General features: G+C 35.0%; 1 long non-coding RNA gene across 1 annotated transcript; it reads right to left on the bottom strand.

The window, feature by feature from the left end:
* Window positions 1-1,090: 1,090 nt before the first annotated feature.
* On the bottom strand, window positions 1,091-18,307 carry LOC149774528 (uncharacterized). Its single transcript, XR_016416842.1, has 3 exons — window positions 18,238-18,307; window positions 1,959-2,019; window positions 1,091-1,213 (listed from the first exon to the last, which is right to left on the bottom strand). It is a non-coding gene; the product is annotated as an uncharacterized LOC149774528 (long non-coding RNA).
* Between the last annotated feature and the right edge of the window lie 522 nt (window positions 18,308-18,829).

An 18,829-nucleotide genomic window follows, 5' to 3' on the forward strand; every position in this document is an offset into this window, starting at 1 on the left:
AAATCCTTATGTGTCCTCTCCATCACCTAAGAATGCTATGAGGAACAATTTCTTAAAATGTATATTGGTACATTAATATGATTGATTTATAAACTGCCGTTACTATGTCTCGATTTTATTGAAATATTAATCAACGAGCAAAATTATAAAAGGTAAAACGTTCGAGACGATTGGGCTAATGACATTTGATTCTAAAAGGTTGACGTTTGTGGAAAAAGGAAAGATATTGATAAAGGAAAACGATGCATTATTTTATTCTCACTTGTCATCAAGCTACATCAAAGATCCTTTAAAATCTTGCCATAAAGCCTTTCAAAGTGGAAACCTTTTGAAATGTAAGTAGAAAAAATATTTTGTGCCTTAGTGTCGCATTGACAATAACTATACGTCCAATTTCCATTCACACAAACATCAGAAACCATTGTAACATGTATGACTTAGTTTTCATACGAGACGTAAGTAAACATTAAAATCATATTTCCGTGGGTCTTTTCTAGTCTGTTATTTATGTTGTCGTTGAAATGTGGCCCTTTTCCAACTAATAAATGTGTTCTTCAAGTCATGATAAAACTAACAAATGTATTTAAAATAATTTCATGCAAAAATGTAGTAATAAATATTCTTCTCACTAGAACCAAATGGTGTATCTATATTACGAGATAGAGCGACAACAATGCAATAAAAATCGGTATATTCGCTGAAATAGGATTGACGCCACCTTTCTTGCTTGTCATGGTACTGTTATCTAATCCTTGTTGTTGATCAGTAGTTGTCGCCACTGACGATGAATATTGTTGCGTCCCGGACGATTGTGGTGGAGTTGGATTAATCGAACTTGGAAGGACTGGAGCTCCAGATGAAGAGACAATGCTTGAAACTCCTGAAACTGTAGACGAAGAGCCAACGGTTGAAACTCCTGAAACTGTAGACGAAGAGCCAATGGTTGAAACTACTGGAACTGTAGATGAAGGGACAATGCTTGAAACTCCTGGAACTGTAGATGAAGAGCCAATGGTTGAAACTCCTGGAACAGTAGATGAAGAGACAATGCTTGAAACACCTGAAACTGTAGATGAAGAGCCAATGGTTGAAACTTCTGAAACTGTAGATGAAGAGCCAATGGTTGAAACTCCTGGAACAGTAGATGAAGAGACAATGCTTGAAACTCCTGAAACTGTAGATGAAGAGCCAATGGTTGAAGCTCCTGAAACTGCTGCAAATATATGAGTGAGATAAGAGTATTAGAATCTGGATAAAAGAAAGCTACTCGCCACGTTAATTTTAATCGTTTAGCAAATTCGATATAATTTTATATTAGAAGGAAAGGTTGATGACATGAAGAAGGACTGGTTTTAATTTCGTTTTGATTTATATCGTTAATTATTTATCTCACTGTAAAATAATAATCATGTTTTGGGGAACCTATCAGAGTAATTTTTTCACAGCACAATTGTAACTGAAAAAGAACATCAATGAGATAATACTCTTAACCCAAAGACTCTCAACATCATTCACACACACACACACACACTCTCTCTCTCTCTCTCTCTCTCGCACACACACACACATATATGTTCCTACAACCTCTTAACATAGTTGCTCTCTAGATGATGTAGGTTCGGAAATATTTATTAGTTTGTATATAAGGATAGTGTTTCGTTTATCAGTCATCATTGTAGACTATGCATGTTATTAGTAAGTGTAGAATGAGTAACTACTATAGTTTGGGATTTCATCTCATGTATCCTGACATTTTTTGCTAGAGAAATAATTACAAAAATGAAGATGAAATATGATGACTTATCTTTCAATGGCAGTTAATATTTTGTTCCGATATGTTTGAAGGGTGTGATAATATTTTAGACACTAATGAAAATGTATACAAGCGATAATACGGAAGAACGAAATATGCTGCTATTCTGTGATATCAATTTTCGATTTAAATTTAGTTTGCGTACCGTTCTCCAAAGTCAGCACCACAATGGCTAAGACCAAGGGAATCCATATTACTTGCGTCATCTGAAACACAAATTGGATAATGAAAAATGCCTTTTTTTACATTTTCATGTCTGCAGTTCCTACATTCAGATGCATTATAGTATCATATATCTGTTGTGGTTTTCCTTTAATTTAAGAATGGAAAACCAGATTTCTAGACATAATTATTTTAACTTTAAAACAATAATTTAAGTTCGTTTTGAGTTATGATTGTGGCTGTTTTAGTCAAGAAGAAACTTTTAAGAGGTCGTGTAAGTTAAGAACATTCCATAATGATTTAAATGCAATGTTTATTACCAGTATGTCGCTATTAATGGCGATGGAGAGTATTACAGAGTTGAATGTGAGATACCTGAAGGGCATATTGTTAGTGTGTTTTTTGTGAACATTTATAGCACATAGGCGATATGTTGCATATTTTCTCGTTGTTATGAAAACATAGATTCCAATAGACAAAATAAATATCCATTTTGACGCTCAATTAAAGCCTTTTTGTTATATGAGTATATATCCACAAATTTACCTAACACGCGTAGCTTTCTTGTATACAAATTGTTTATATAGTCTTTGCAATCTAAACGTGAATAACGCTTCATTTGAGTCATATCACATCTAAATATACATGCTGCTACATTTTGCTAGCCACGTACACGGGCATTTCCTATGGGTCATATAAGTGCGTATTATCATACCTACCATACCATACCTACCATACCATACCAATCATACCTACCATACCATACCTACCACACCATACCTACCATACCATACCTACCATACCATCCATAATATACCTACCATGCCATACCATACCTACCATACCATACCTACCATACCAACTATACCGTACCTACCATGCCGTACCTACCATACCATACCTACCATACCAACCATACCTACCATACAAACCATACCTACCATACCAAACCTACCATACCATACCTACCATACCATACCAACCATACCATACCTACCATACCATACCCAAGCATACCATACCTACCATACCATACCTACCATACCATACATACCATACCAACAATACCATACCTCCCATACCATACATACCATACCAACCATACCATACCTACCATACCATACCTGCCATACCATACCAACCATACGATACCTACCATACCATACCAACCATACAGTACCATACAATACCATACCTACCATAACATACCATACCTACCATACCATATCAACCATACCATACCTACCATACCATGCCTACCATACCATACCTACCATACCAACCGTACCATACATACCATACGATACCTACCATACGATACCTACCATACCTACCATACCAACCATACCATACCAACCATACCATACCTACCATACCATACCATACCAACCATAACATATCTACCATACCATACCTACCTTACCATACCAACCATACCATACCATACCTACCATACCATACCATACCTACCATACCATACCTACCATACCATACCTGTCATACCATACCACCCATAACATACCTCCCATACCATACCTACCATACCATACCTACCATACCAACCATACCATACCTACCATACCATACCTACCATACCATATCATACCAACCATACCATACCAACCATACCATACCTACCATACCACACCTACCATACCATACCTACCATACCAAGCATTCCATACCTACCATACCTACCATACCAACTATACCATACCGACCATACCATACCTACCATACATACCAACCATACCATACCTACCATACCATACCTACCATATCATACCATACCTACCATACCATACCATACCACACTATACCTACCATACCATACCTACCATACCTACCATACCATACCTGCCATACCATACCTACTATACCATGCCATACCTACCATACCATACCTACATACCTACATTACCATACCAACCATACCATACATACCATACCAACAATACCATACCTCCCATACCATACCTACCATACCAACCATACCATACCTACAATACCATACCAACCATACCATGCCTACCATACCATACCTACCATACCATACCAACCATACCATACCATGCCTACCATACCATACCTACTATACATTGCCTACCATAGCATACCTACCATGCCATACCAACCATACCATATCTACCATGCCATACCTACCATACCATACCTACCATACCATACCAACCATACCATACCAACCATACCATACCATACCTACCATACCATACCTACCATACCATACCATACCATACCATACCTACCATACCATAACATACCATACCATACCTACCATACCATACCTACCATACCTACCATACTATACCTACCATACCTACCATAGCATACCTGCCATACCATACCTACCATACCATACCATACCTACCATACCATACCTACATACCTACCATTCCATACCTACCATACCATACCAACATACCTACCATACCATACCTACCATACCATACATACCATACCAACAATACCATACCTCCCATACCATACCTACCATACCAACCATACCATACCTACAATACCATACCAACCATACCATACCATACCATACCATACCATACCATACCATACTATACCATACCATGCCATATTATACCATACCATACCATACCATACCATACCTACCATACCATACCTACCATACCATACCAACCATACCATGCCATGCCTACCATATCATACCTACTATACCATACCTACCATAGCATACCTACCATGCCATACCAACCATACCATATCTACCATGCCATACCTACCATACCATACCTACCATACCATACCAACCATACCATACGAACCATACCATGCCTACCATACCATACCTACCATACCATACCTACCATACCAACCATACCATACCATACCATACCATACCATACCATACCTACCATACCATACCTACCATACCATACCAACCATACCATACCATGCCTACCATACCATACCTACTATACCATACCTACCATAGCATACCTACCATGCCATACCAACCATACCATATCTACCATGCCATACCTACCATACCATACCTACCATACCATACCAACCATACCATACCAACCATACCATACCATACCTACCATACCATACCTACCATACCATACCATACCATACCATACCTACCATACCATAACATACCATACCATACCTACCATACCATACCTACCATACCTACCATACCATACCTACCATACCTACCATAGCATACCTGCCATACCATACCTACCATACCATACCATACCTACCATACCATACCTACATACCTACCATACCATACCTACCATACCATACCAACATACCTACCATACCATGCCTACCATACCATACATACCATACCAACAATACCATACCTCCCATACCATACCTACCATACCAACCATACCATACCTACAATACCATACCAACCATACCATACCATACCATACCATACCATGCCATATTATACCATACCATACCATACCATACCATACCTACCATACCATACCTACCATACCATACCAACCATACCATGCCATGCCTACCATATCATACCTACTATACCATACCTACCATACCATACCTACCATGCCATACCAACCATACCATATCTACCATGCCATACCTACCATACCATACCTACCATACCATACCAACCATACCATACCAACCATACCATACCATACCTACCATACCATACCTACCATACCATACCATACCATACCATACCTACCATACCATAACATACCATACCATACCATACCAACCATACCATACCTACCATACCATACCATACCATTCCATACCTACCATACCATACCAACTATACCATACCTACCATACCATAACTGCCATACCATACCAACCATGCCATAACTACCATACCATACCATACCTACCATACCATGCCAACCATACCATACCTACCATACCATACATACCATACCATACCTACCAAACCATGCCTACCATACCAACTATACCACACCTAACATACCATACCTACCATACCATACCTACCACATGAACCATACCATACCTACCATGCCATACCTGCCATACCATACCTAACATACCATACGTACCATACCATACCATACCTACCATACCATGCCAACGATACCATACCTACCATACCATAGCTACCATACCATACCTACCATTCCAAGCATACCATACCTACCATACCTACCATACCAACAATACCATACCTACCATACCATACCATACCTGCCATACCATATCAACCAAGAGTTTCTTTTCTTGTGATCACATTTATTTAAGAAAAGAAACAGAGAAATGTGACCCCTAATAAACTTTTGATCAAATTTTACCACTCCAATAAATGACTGAATTACAATCTCTTGAGCTATATACTATTTCCATTTTCTTGTAAACTCAGATTATATTATTTTCTTACGTTAACAGCGGATATATTTCTTCGTGCTGTACCAAAAACATGATATTTTAAAAAGTGGTGTATATATAGTTTTTGGTCACGTGATAAAATATATCCGGTAGTAAGGTTGGAAAAGGATATTTTATTTTTATTACTTAAAATAATTTGTTCCAGAATAGATGTTTAGAAGATGCAACCTTCTTTTCGGCACAGCACGCTCACACTCACCTCTTAAATTCACCTCCCTTTCATAGCCTGATCTTACAAATAAAGGCAACGGAATAATACAGGTAAAGGAATTAAGCATTAGGATTGAGTTGACCTAATCTGCCACAGTAAGGTACTTTTTTTTTCCTTTTGTAAACTATTTGACCTTATCGGAAAACAATGGAAGTCCGATTAGGCAAAGTATCATAACATGGTTTTGTTGATGTTGTAACGGAAGTAAGCGGAAATAGCTTCAGAGAAAAGTCTGGTCAAATTAGTTTTATCAAAGCTTATTTTCTATGTTTGAATTTGTGTAAGGCAGTTTCTATTTGTTATGTTGTTGCAGGTACACCTTTTGTAGGCATGCACAAACAAGTAAAAATATATGAATGAGAAAGTGGCACCCTTAATAATATAATAAAGTTATTTGTTGGTCGTAAGATTAAAACAATTGTTAAGCCCTGACAATAAAAATGTCAGTGTGATGAGATAGCGGATTTTAGTTACTCTCTATTATCAAATGGTATCGTTTAATATAACAGTAAATATATACTGCATATATGTCCGTTACGATAATAATAAATCCACGGTAGAAAACGTCGTTAAGATGAGACGGCTGCAAGTTGTATTTATTGTCGTGATTCTAGATCGCAAGAATTATATTACCCAGATCTATTTCATAGCAAAATGTGTTTGTGTAGAAGACTGGGTCTCATAAATAATATTGCTTGGCTTCAGCTTGTTTTCGTTTGATGTTTATGTGTTTTGACAAAGAAATACTTCAAGGCTATATCGTGCAAAGATAAATCACAGTAAATTACACAGCTCACGCTTACACCACGGCAGCATAATCAGATAAATTCGATATTTACGATCTTTCCGGCTCTGTTATATCATCCTAACAATGAAAAAGCATGTGACCCATCTTGAAAGATGCATGTATAATGGCTCAATCTGCATCCTTTGATTTATCGTAAGGTTTATGTTCCCGTGTTTTGGATATATAACATCATGTAATCAAACCATACATATATATTGCGATAGATTCAAACGCATTTTTGAATTAGTCCGTGATGATGTTACTCGGCCGTAATATATATATAATCACAAAACGTTGAACGCGTAAGACTTTCGTAAATGTGTTTTCCTGTACATTTATAATTTCTTACAAAATTGCTCTGACATTCTATTGATTTTAATTGTGATAAAAGTTAAAAAGTATTTACTGGCCAGTATGTGACATAAAGCCTAAACTACTTCACAAATTTAGAATTTATATGATTCGTTGTATGGGTGAAGTTCTTTGCATGCTTGAACTTAAACTAGTTGGATACACCTCTGGTTGAGATATGTTCAACGTTTCATGCGCAACTGGTAAGGGCACTACCATTGAGTCATTATCTGAATATTCGGTTACCAATGACTTGGTTATTAAGGTTTCAAGGATGGTGTGATGGTTGCTGGAATAATTTTGTTATGTACGTGTAAATAATCGTAAACATTTGTTAGCTTTGTAATTTATGTTCTGTGCATACCTCTTTGTATGTTCAATGGTTCGCAACTTTTCATCGTTCAAGACAAGTAGCGTATTTAGTGCAGATGAAATTTGAGTAAGGCGCCTTGCTTAAGGACACATCACGGTAGATGACACGAGATTGTCTTATGGTAGAATTCGAAACTATTGTGCATTCGGTAAGCTAAGCACTTAGCCACCGTGCCTCCCATCCTGATTTAATTACACATATTTTCAATATATTACAACATTACTGAATGATTTTCTGCCCTACGCTGGACATAATATGAATTTCAATGATAAATCTTTGATGAATGAAATTTATATTTAAATCCCATTTCCTGATCATGACAATTTATACTTTTATGGATCGAGTCAGCCATTCAAACACGTATAAATCTTAATTGGATTCCACAAAACCACAGTCTTTAGATGACGACATGTCTGTTTTAAGACAAAATGAAATGGAATTTATACCAAACAAATGGTAAATTTGACAAGAACAAAGATCCCAAAGGTACCTTTAACTCTTTCCTGAAATAGATCAATGATCGTGAGTCTCTTCTTGAGTATCATGATATTCTTAAACAATCGATGAACAGTGCAATCAGCTCAGCTGATGTAATTTCTGCAACATAAATATATGCCGACATGAAAAGCCAAACATTCATTTGATTAGAGTAGAATCCTTTATGTCCTTCGGGTACGATGTTCGTTCGTGTTATGTTTTATTAGGCCAGTCAATCCAGAAACTCTTTATATTACGTTACAAAAGCTCCTATGATGCAAAACACACACATACATTCATATATATATATATATATATATATATATATATATATATATATATATATATATATATATATATATATATATATATGTGTGTGTGTGTGTGTGTGTGTGTCTGTGTCTGTGTCTGTGTGTCTGTATTTATGTGTTTTGTGTGTGAGTGTGTGTATGTGTGTGTGCGTTTACAATAGTGCGAAATTGAAAATCTTCGGGCATTTGAATTGTATTTTCCCAAAATTCAGACAGAACAAATGTATACGCACAAACTCATTGACAATTTACCTTAGGACTCAATTTAGTAAAAACAAAACATTTGTTAATAAAGGTTTTCAAGATCGAAACAGAAGAGAAGTAAGACATTTCTCTTGCAGACGGTTAGCACATACATACTGCACACAGACAAACAGACTTATGCATTTAAATATTCGTGGTCATAATTAGAGATATTCTGCAATATACCCTTGATTGTGTGATACAATCCTCAAGATCTGCTTTAGGGTCTTCTGATCTAAAACATACAAACAAAGCCAATGTCATGATAATGTATGCGTGTTTAAGCTGTTCGTGCCATCCAAATTTGATGCATTCGTAAAATTGTTACATTCTTCTAAAGTAAAGAAACAGGTTATAAATATATCTACCTCAAAGTGTGACCATCACAAATATTGAGTTCCAAAAAATTCATGCTTTCAGTGGTTAGGTAACAAGCTATATGAAGCACAGCTCAGATGATGAGAAAGACAAAATAAGCAAACTCCGAGTCGAGTGTTCTCTAGCTTTTGATGAATCAAACCGTACGTTCCCAGTTGCATTACTTTGATCATTGGCAGTTAGCGGCAATATGGATGTAGGTGATTCCATCATGGACTAATTTGTTTTAAACTTTTATGTGGTTCTATTGAAACGATAATATTCCTGCCCCTAGTCAAATCAGTTAGGTGGTCGCTGTTGACACAGACAAAGAGGATTTTTCCTGTGAAGATCAGTATCATGAATGCAGCAAAGAAACTGTAACACGAAGCTTAAATAAAAAGGATAAGAACATTCATCTCCTTGAGATTCTACTGTACAACATTGAAGAATATTTATATTTATAAAAGAATATATGCGGTACTAGAACCAAAGTAAAGGACTGACAATTTGAATTAATCCGTAAAGACGGGAGAGTAAATCAATATAACGGAATGAATATCACAAATGAATTGATATTGGAACGTAAAGTTAAATATGTGGGGCTTCCGTGCATACTAAGAATGCAATCCAAATCTGACAAGAAAGAGAGAATTACAGATGATACCTGTACGCGGGACGGATCTAAGTCAGTTTAATATGGATCAATCCGGAATCTGATTAATGAACTGGATATGGGACACAGCTTGAAAGTTGTTATCTAGCACACCATTTTATCTGTGGAGGTCATGCAACGAACACAAAAGCCCGTCAGATTAGCATGAAACCTGGAGTTCAACCCAACTCCTACCACTACTGGCTCCACTGAAGACGATTATGATAATGAGTGATGACGCCACTGCTGCTGCTGATAATTCTGCTTGATTGTAAACTTATTGATATCCTAATTAATTATTTTCTATTCATATATTACATATTACTCTGAACAAGTTATATGTACATTAATGCACGTGCTTATAAAAAGATTTATTAGAATCTAGCAATAAGCATTCTATCTCTCATAGGTCTAGGTTGTTTCTAACAGATATGAAATAAGTATAGATCTTTTATGCAGTGAACGCAGAATGCCATGTTTCTTTTCTTTTAACTTATAACAAGTTCATCAGAATTTATATCTTCATATCTGCCGTTGTGAGTTTTTATTTCTTGGAGCTGCATGGTCAACAAAATGGTACATGCATTATTAAGAGAGGTCATATACGTGTACACTTCAGACGGAAACAGGCGTAGCTCTTGTAACCCTAGCTAGTAGGTGGAATGATGAATCAACTCTCCACAGAGTTTTAAGTGTTCATTTACATTAATAGCAATATTAAAACATTTCAGATAAATACACTGATCACACCAACTGCTTTATTCGTCTTTTCTTACTATTATATATACTAAAATCTTGTATGTACATATTTGTATTGCACATAATCTATCTACTTTTATATTTTGGCTGTTTGTGCTTTAATTTATATGTAATAGGAGAGACTCAAATTATGCATCAGCATTACCTGAGACTATATTAATGTTTTATAAACTCACTGATTATGTAAACTGTGTCTGTATCTTAGTTTCTTTCTGTAGACATAGACGGTGCTTTATATACGTCACAGTTACTTTTAAACTTATATTTCATTGCGTTGAAAATAAAACTAACAAAAGGGATATTATTTATCTATATTCATATTAATGAAACGACGCATTATATTTACTTCTGCCTATACACGTAATCACTGGTAGGTGGTTTCAATTTTACATATATTTTTCTTAGAAAGTGTGAGACAATACTGCACTATAATTTTTGTGAAGTCAAAGACAATTTCCTTTCGTCTGTTCTCGCAATTGTCCTGACATAATTGAATAGTTAAACTTAAGCTTGATTTTGTTGTTAATTTTACAATGGATATAATCTGTAGTTACATTTCGAATAAAATATAACATTTCACTAAACGAGGTCGCATGGTGTGTTATGTTTATAAACGTGTTCAACAAGATATATGTCTTCTCAAAATCAAATATCTTTGCTAACAAACAAATATTGCTTTCAAGAATCGTTTGACTAAAGAGTGTCTTATCGACTGAGCATAGTGACCTTTGGTAAATATATTAAAATCACATTCTTCTTTTATATTTGTATTAGTCAAAACAGAAGTCGGCAGCCAACGGGAAGAGTATTTCTAGAAAATTATATTTATTTGACGTGTAAAAAGTAAACTAAATTTGAAATCTTTTATTTCGCTCAGCAATTTGAATATTTTATCCATTTATAATTTTTTAGTTACATTTGAATAATCATCGCCTACGTAATAGTGACGTCGTCAATATGTAAAGTAGAAGAGACTTCATGGAATATATAATATATAAATGCATGAGAAAACATGAAAGGTTGTCAGTTCAAGGAAGCCGCAACAAGCATGCTGTAAACTTATTGATTGACTGACAAAATGAAAGAAAGATTTCCTTTAATTAAAATAATCACCTCTCAAGTGTATGTATTTAGTGTAATGTATATATGTTACTATTTTTTCCACACTAAAATACTTTTACAATCTCTATTTGAACTTAAAATCAACAGAAAAAGAAGAACAAATGTAGTAAGACAGGAGCATGTAGTTACCTTGTGTCGGATAAGCGTCGCTCTCTGTTCTGAATTTATCTTGAAATGTGGCTTATGTAACTTCCAATCACTATTGCTACCAGTATCAACAATGAACTGTAAGGAGATTGGTCGACAAATATTTACTTCGATGCTATTATCTCCTCCATAAATCAAATAATTTTGTCTTGAGAAAATGAAATACAATCATCAGAAACTATTTTGAACTCTTTTCAGTACATCCATACCAGCAATATTCGTTCGTTTCACACTGTCATGGGCGACGACTGTATACATAAACGTTTTCCATAGCATAGTTTAAAATATACAGGTAATTATAATTTTCGCACGTTTTAGTTTTGAACCCCTCCCAGGGTACTTCGAGTCCGAAGTCAAGGTGACATTCGTCTCGCAGGGACAATATAGCAACACATGTTTTGTTTGTGAAATCCACCCTGCCAGGAGTAGGTGATGTCGCGGATGCACGATATAAAGAGAGACGGGTGCAATGACGGATAGACTCATTGTATTTCAATATGGCCTATGCGTTCAAATAGGCGTGATGATACTTATAGATTCTTCTGCATGTCTTAAGATCTGCATTTGGGCCTACTGGTCTGGAACATCAATGTAATAATATTGTCATTATACAGTCTGTTTATTTGAAATCAAAATATAATTAATTTTATAAACTGTAGCGACATCTCTGATAAAATACAATCAGTTCTAAAGCATGAATGCCGAAAAGGTCATTAGGCAATACAAATCTAGCAATTTAAACACATTTCAAGTCGAACGAAGGACATACAGATCACATTAATTTTAATTCGGTTGAAGTCTTCTTGAATAAATGTAATACTCTCTAATATAATGAAATGATCACTGGGGACACTCACGTCGATTTGAATACTGTTGACATAATTTTCTGGTTAAATTCACCTACTTTGAAAAGCTCGCATTATGACCTCAACGTATCAGTAATAATTCACTAGTGAAGTTTAGTTTAAACATATTTATTTCTTAATTTGATAAATATACGATAAGTAGAAAATAGGAGAAAATGGAAACAGACAGGTTTTAACTTTCATCATCTACACAATTGTAAACACGGATGGAATACCGCAGTTAACAATAAACTCATTGATCCAATATTTTGATTATGGGATACTTAAATCGTGTATCAGCAGAGTAATGTATTCTAAGCCCATCAACGCGCATGGACGCAAACATGCTGTTCTAGAGTTCATCTCCTGAACGTTTCGAACGGCGTCTGCAATATTAATATTAAAAGCCACATGATAGCGACACATCCCAATATAAATGAAAGTATTGAATTGCACTTTGCTGCACTGTGATGCTAGGATTTTGAATCAGTTACAAACTTTTAGGAATAAGTGTTGGTAAGTGAATAGTAGATTTTACTTAAGTGTATTGACAAGTAGTGACAACATATTTCCGGGGGATTTTCGTTTTGCAGATTCCTGTTTCGTGCAGTTTTCATAAATTTCCGTCTACATGTTTGCGGGTAAAATTAATGACATTGTAATTTACCTGCCTCAAACATAATCCTAACAAAATGCTTTCTCTTTTGAACATCCTGCACCTTTTTGAAGTACAAGCTAGTACATTTATTTCTCGTATAATCTTTAAGGTTACATTTCGTTATATCTTTGCTTGTATCTGTGAACATGGGATGATGGGTATAAATGTGACTGTTAGATTAAAATGCGTTGGTTTTTAGGTGGAGGAAAAAGAATATCAAAATGCATAATATAATAATATGATACATGCACGTAAGTCTCATTCCATTTGCTTGTGTCTATCTAAAGTTGTTTTAATTATATATTTTTACATGCTTCTTTTCTTATCAAGTGTAAAACAACATTGTGCTATAATTTTGAATAATGTCAAAGACACGTTACTTTCGTCTGATCTTGCAATCCGCCTAAATTATTTCGAAAGATAAACTTGAATTTTATTTATTTATTAATGTAGTTTAAAAGGACACAATCTGCCAATTGTCATCGCTTATTGTGTTATGTTTTAGACATATTCAACACGATAACTTTCTTTCCGAAATAAAATCTCTTTTATAACAGAGAAATCTTGATTCAAAGAAATACGTAACTTTTAAGAGCGACATGCCTTCCTGACAAAATTATTTTTGGTAAGTGTATTACAAACACATTCTTCTTTATGTTTTTAATAGGCTTGATAGAAGCCGCCTAACATTAAAAGTACTTGACTCGTCAAGAGTAAACTAATCTTTGAAATCATTCGTTTAATTAAAAAATACAATGCAATGTTTTGCTTCTATTTATTTTTGTGTTTTACATTTGAATGAACACAGTTCATCTTCTACATAATATGAACGTTGTTAATATGTTAAGGTTCAGAGACTTTGTGGAACGTACAATACATAAATGCATGAAAAGCGACATGATTAGTTTGCACTGAAACAAACCATAAAATAACATGAAGTCAGCAGCCAGACTGATTTTAAGATATATTTAAGATTTTAATGATTTTTTTAAATTAATTAAACATTTTTATAATTGGCTGGTTTAGTGTGGTGTATACATATTAATGCGTTTTCAAAATTACATACCTTTACAATCTCTCTGAAACTTTAAATCAGCAACACAAGAAGAAAACAATTGTAAGACAGGTGGAATGTTTGACTTTTTTCCCCATAATCATCCCCCTCTGTTGCGGCTCATATCACTTCTAATCGCTATTGCTACCAGTATCAAGAAACACCGAAATGTTTGATTTGTTCAAGACCATTATTTACCTTAGACACCAATATATCCTCCATAAATCAAATCATTTTCAGAAATATTGCAGTTTACACGTAGGTACCTAACATCTGGAGGATCACCATTTATTGATTATGTTATGTGTTGTAGTATTGAAACAAGCTGATATTGGTCGCTCTACAATGAATTCAATAACCGTTTATACTAGGATAACGTGTGGTTGTCCTATATTGATGGGCAATGTGAAGTTTACAGCAGGTAACATATGAGGGACAACATGTCACGCTATATTTGACACTCAGATGCTCATTATTTTACGATGCTCTCTTACATATCACCACTGTAACGATAACTAAGTTGAATATTGCATTTCGTTACGCCTACGCAATATATGCAGTTTTGCTTCCATATTTTGATCCCAGAGAAATATTTACATGCACAATTATTTTATGTCGTCATCGTCCTGTTAGTTATACGTGCCGTTTAATGCTAAATAACATTAAATCGGACCTACTGGAATGATATAAACTGAATCCTTCTGCACTCTTATATACTTGACGCAAACGTCAAACATCATACACAAAATACGTATCTCGATTTTATAAATAATTTTCGCTTGGAAGGTTTCAGATAACTTCAATATAAAATATTACGAACCTTAGAGATATATCTTTCTTTGATTTTTCATATTAGCATATTTTTGTACAGATGTGAATAGAGGGCCAGTTTAGTAATATATTCTATATCTTAAAAAGTAAGATGATTTTAATACAAATGAAGTAAACTTCTTGTACTTTCACGCAGTATTTTAGCCGTCTCTGACTCATTAAAAGGTAGGTTGTAAATGCGCAGCCTTTCGGTCACTACTCCCGTTTGACAAACACTCAGCCACGGCAGCCTTTCTTATTATTAGTCACCATTTAGACATTTTGTATGGCGTATCAGGCCTATTGAACAATTTTAAATAAGTTGAATGTATTGGCTTAAAGAGCAACTACGTTTCTCAATGTTCATTGTTTTATTTCAGGCATGTCATAGCAGGCTTGTCATAGCAGGTGACCCCATTGATTCAGTGATTATTGAACAAGACCCGCGACCGAAGATTGAAACCTAACATCGAGTCAGCCTGGGTAGCCTACCGTCCTTGAGCAAAGCTCTGTAGTCAAATTGCTTGGACATTTACTATATTACTTGTTTTGCTGTGCCGTAAAACACATAATCAAGCCAATCCTATGTACTTTATCAAGCTGTATTCAATGACTATTAAAAGCCTACTTTTGTCAACATTCATTGACCCACGCTCCGTCCTCTTGCCGAGTAATTTTTCCTGCATCAACTGGTTGACAATCCTTTGTATTTCATTTGTCATCATTGTACGAAAAGATGATAGTAAAAGAGCCAATAATACAATAATACTATTCATACTCAATGTTATGAATGAAGGTTTAAAGTATATTATTCCTCGATCGAGGCACCAAAGTCATTAAAGGTGTCAGCTACGTTGGTACGCGATTAACTTCATTTCGATTTTAAGAAGTCTTAAATGTTTTGGCGTACGAACTATAAGATTTGATAAGACTTGTTAGGACATCTAACAAGTGAATTATATGATGTTACATCGAAAGCAAATTTGCTACGATTTCTTATTTAAACTAAAGAATCATCATAGAATGGTCCACAACAAGTACTGGAAATAAGTTGGTTCTTTTTTCTACTCAGTAATTGAATTGTTTCATATCGATGTATCATCTACAGATTAATGGGATTTTGGTTTGTTATCTATGGTATAATTATCAGTTATAATGTATGCAATTATCATTTCCTTACGAACCATATCAACCTAACTTAAGTGCGATTAGGCCCGGGTGCATACTTATTATTTTGTCGAATAGAAAAACACTTTTAAAGCATTAGGGTACATTATAGGCATTAAATCAGACAATGAAAGCACATTGATTCTGATCGCACAAACAATTAAATCCCTCGAAAACAGAAATACGCAAAACATTGAGTTTGTTGAAGCGTTGTCTGGATAAGGTTGAAACACTGGAATATCTCTGACAGACAGTTGACGGTGACCATTCAATTAATATTGAGTCACTATATGTGGGTTTATATTTTGTCAATGGTATTATAACTGAATATCGAGGTATCACTTTTTGAGTCTGAATTGGTATTTAAGAAATAACAAACACATACGCGAGTGACAATAAAAAGATGTATTATTGTCTCACACTAATGATGAAATAACATGACATCAAAATAAATACAGAGGTACATAATATGGATCCGAATGGAAAACCATGATGAACAGATATCTGAAATGTTCAATGATTATAAAGTTGTCTCAGATAATTAAACACTACTATGCTTTTTTATCTCTATGATCAGCCAATATGCTAACCTTTCCCTATATAGTCAAACACAAATGGCATTCTTATAGTCAAACACTATAACGAAATTCTCTTAGACAAACACTATAATGAAATTCTCTTAGTCAAACACCATGACCTTCTAATAGTCAAACACTATAATGACATTTCTCTTAGTCAAACACTATAATGAAATTCTTATAGTCAAACACTATAATGAAATTCTTATAGTCAAACACTATAATGAAATTCTTATAGTCAAATACTATAATGACATCTCTCTTATATGCATGTCCAATGTTTACTTGACATTCCATATGCCTTTTGACCCGTTTCTGGCTCGGTCACTGCAACCATCCAGACTTTTCATGCACATATACGTTGGCACTTTCCTGGCGGTCTTTCATCACTATCGCTGCGGCCTCTGGCTACACTTAGTCAATCGGCACACAGTAATCCAAACCTAGACACTCATACCTAGTTATCCACAACTAGTCATCCACGCCTAGTTAACACGCCTAGTTGTCAGCACCTAGTTAGCTGAATATGAAAAGAAACAACTTTCCAAATAGTCTGCTTTCTGTGTATCTAGATTAAAATATCTGAGCATTTCAAATGGATTAATACTAACACACTTGAAATATTCCTTATGTACGACTATGACGTACGAATGGCATACCAAAAAATAGAAATATGATATACTAAAACTCTAATACATACATAATACGTCTTCAATATTAGTTATACTAGCAACAAGACAACCTACCAACAGGATTATTGCATATGTGTTCATATTCCTGTTAATAATCCGAATCGTACAATCTCTTGCTACCAAATTATGATGAATTATACTACAAGTACGATAAAACAACGCAAACGTATAATACAACATTGAACGTGTTTTGCGAAACTGAACATTAATTATAAAGAGTTGATTAAAAATAGTCTAACTCACCCAACTCGTTGGCTCAAACTAAGTAATACATAATGACGATCTCGCCCCGACAGCTAAACACATAAAGAGCTTCCCTCTAATGGCTGTGTCAGTCAAGATCCCTAAGCAACATAAATAGTCGCGCGCGTTAACATTTATTACGCACGTGCTGCGATGCAAAGAAAAAGTATATTTACAAGATACTATGGCGCAAAGCACATACAATACTGGAATTTATGGTTGTCTAAGCAACTCATATCAGATATTTCGTAACAACGACTGATTTTAGGCATATGATGTAAAATTTTACTTGAATACTTTACTCATCACAAGTCACAAATGAAACAGTCAGTACGTATACTCAAAGTATCGTCCGCCTATTTGTTTCCCCAGATTCTGAATAAATGTTTACATGATGAGTAACGCAGAACTTACTTTTTTAAAGGTTAACGACTGATACCCCACCGTACAAAAACGAGATTCCACAATAATCAGACATGCATACATATTGTGACCTTTTGTAGTTCAGGAGTATCAATAGCGAAAACGTAAACTTGAAAATAAGAATTAGAAAATCGAAGCTAATATTCGCTTAATCTCCAGTTTCATTTAA

Source organism: Sinohyriopsis cumingii, unplaced genomic scaffold (genome assembly GCF_028554795.1).
Source record: "Sinohyriopsis cumingii isolate HCF-2022 unplaced genomic scaffold, ASM2855479v2 utg000229l, whole genome shotgun sequence".
Lineage (NCBI taxonomy): Eukaryota > Metazoa > Mollusca > Bivalvia > Unionida > Unionidae > Sinohyriopsis > Sinohyriopsis cumingii.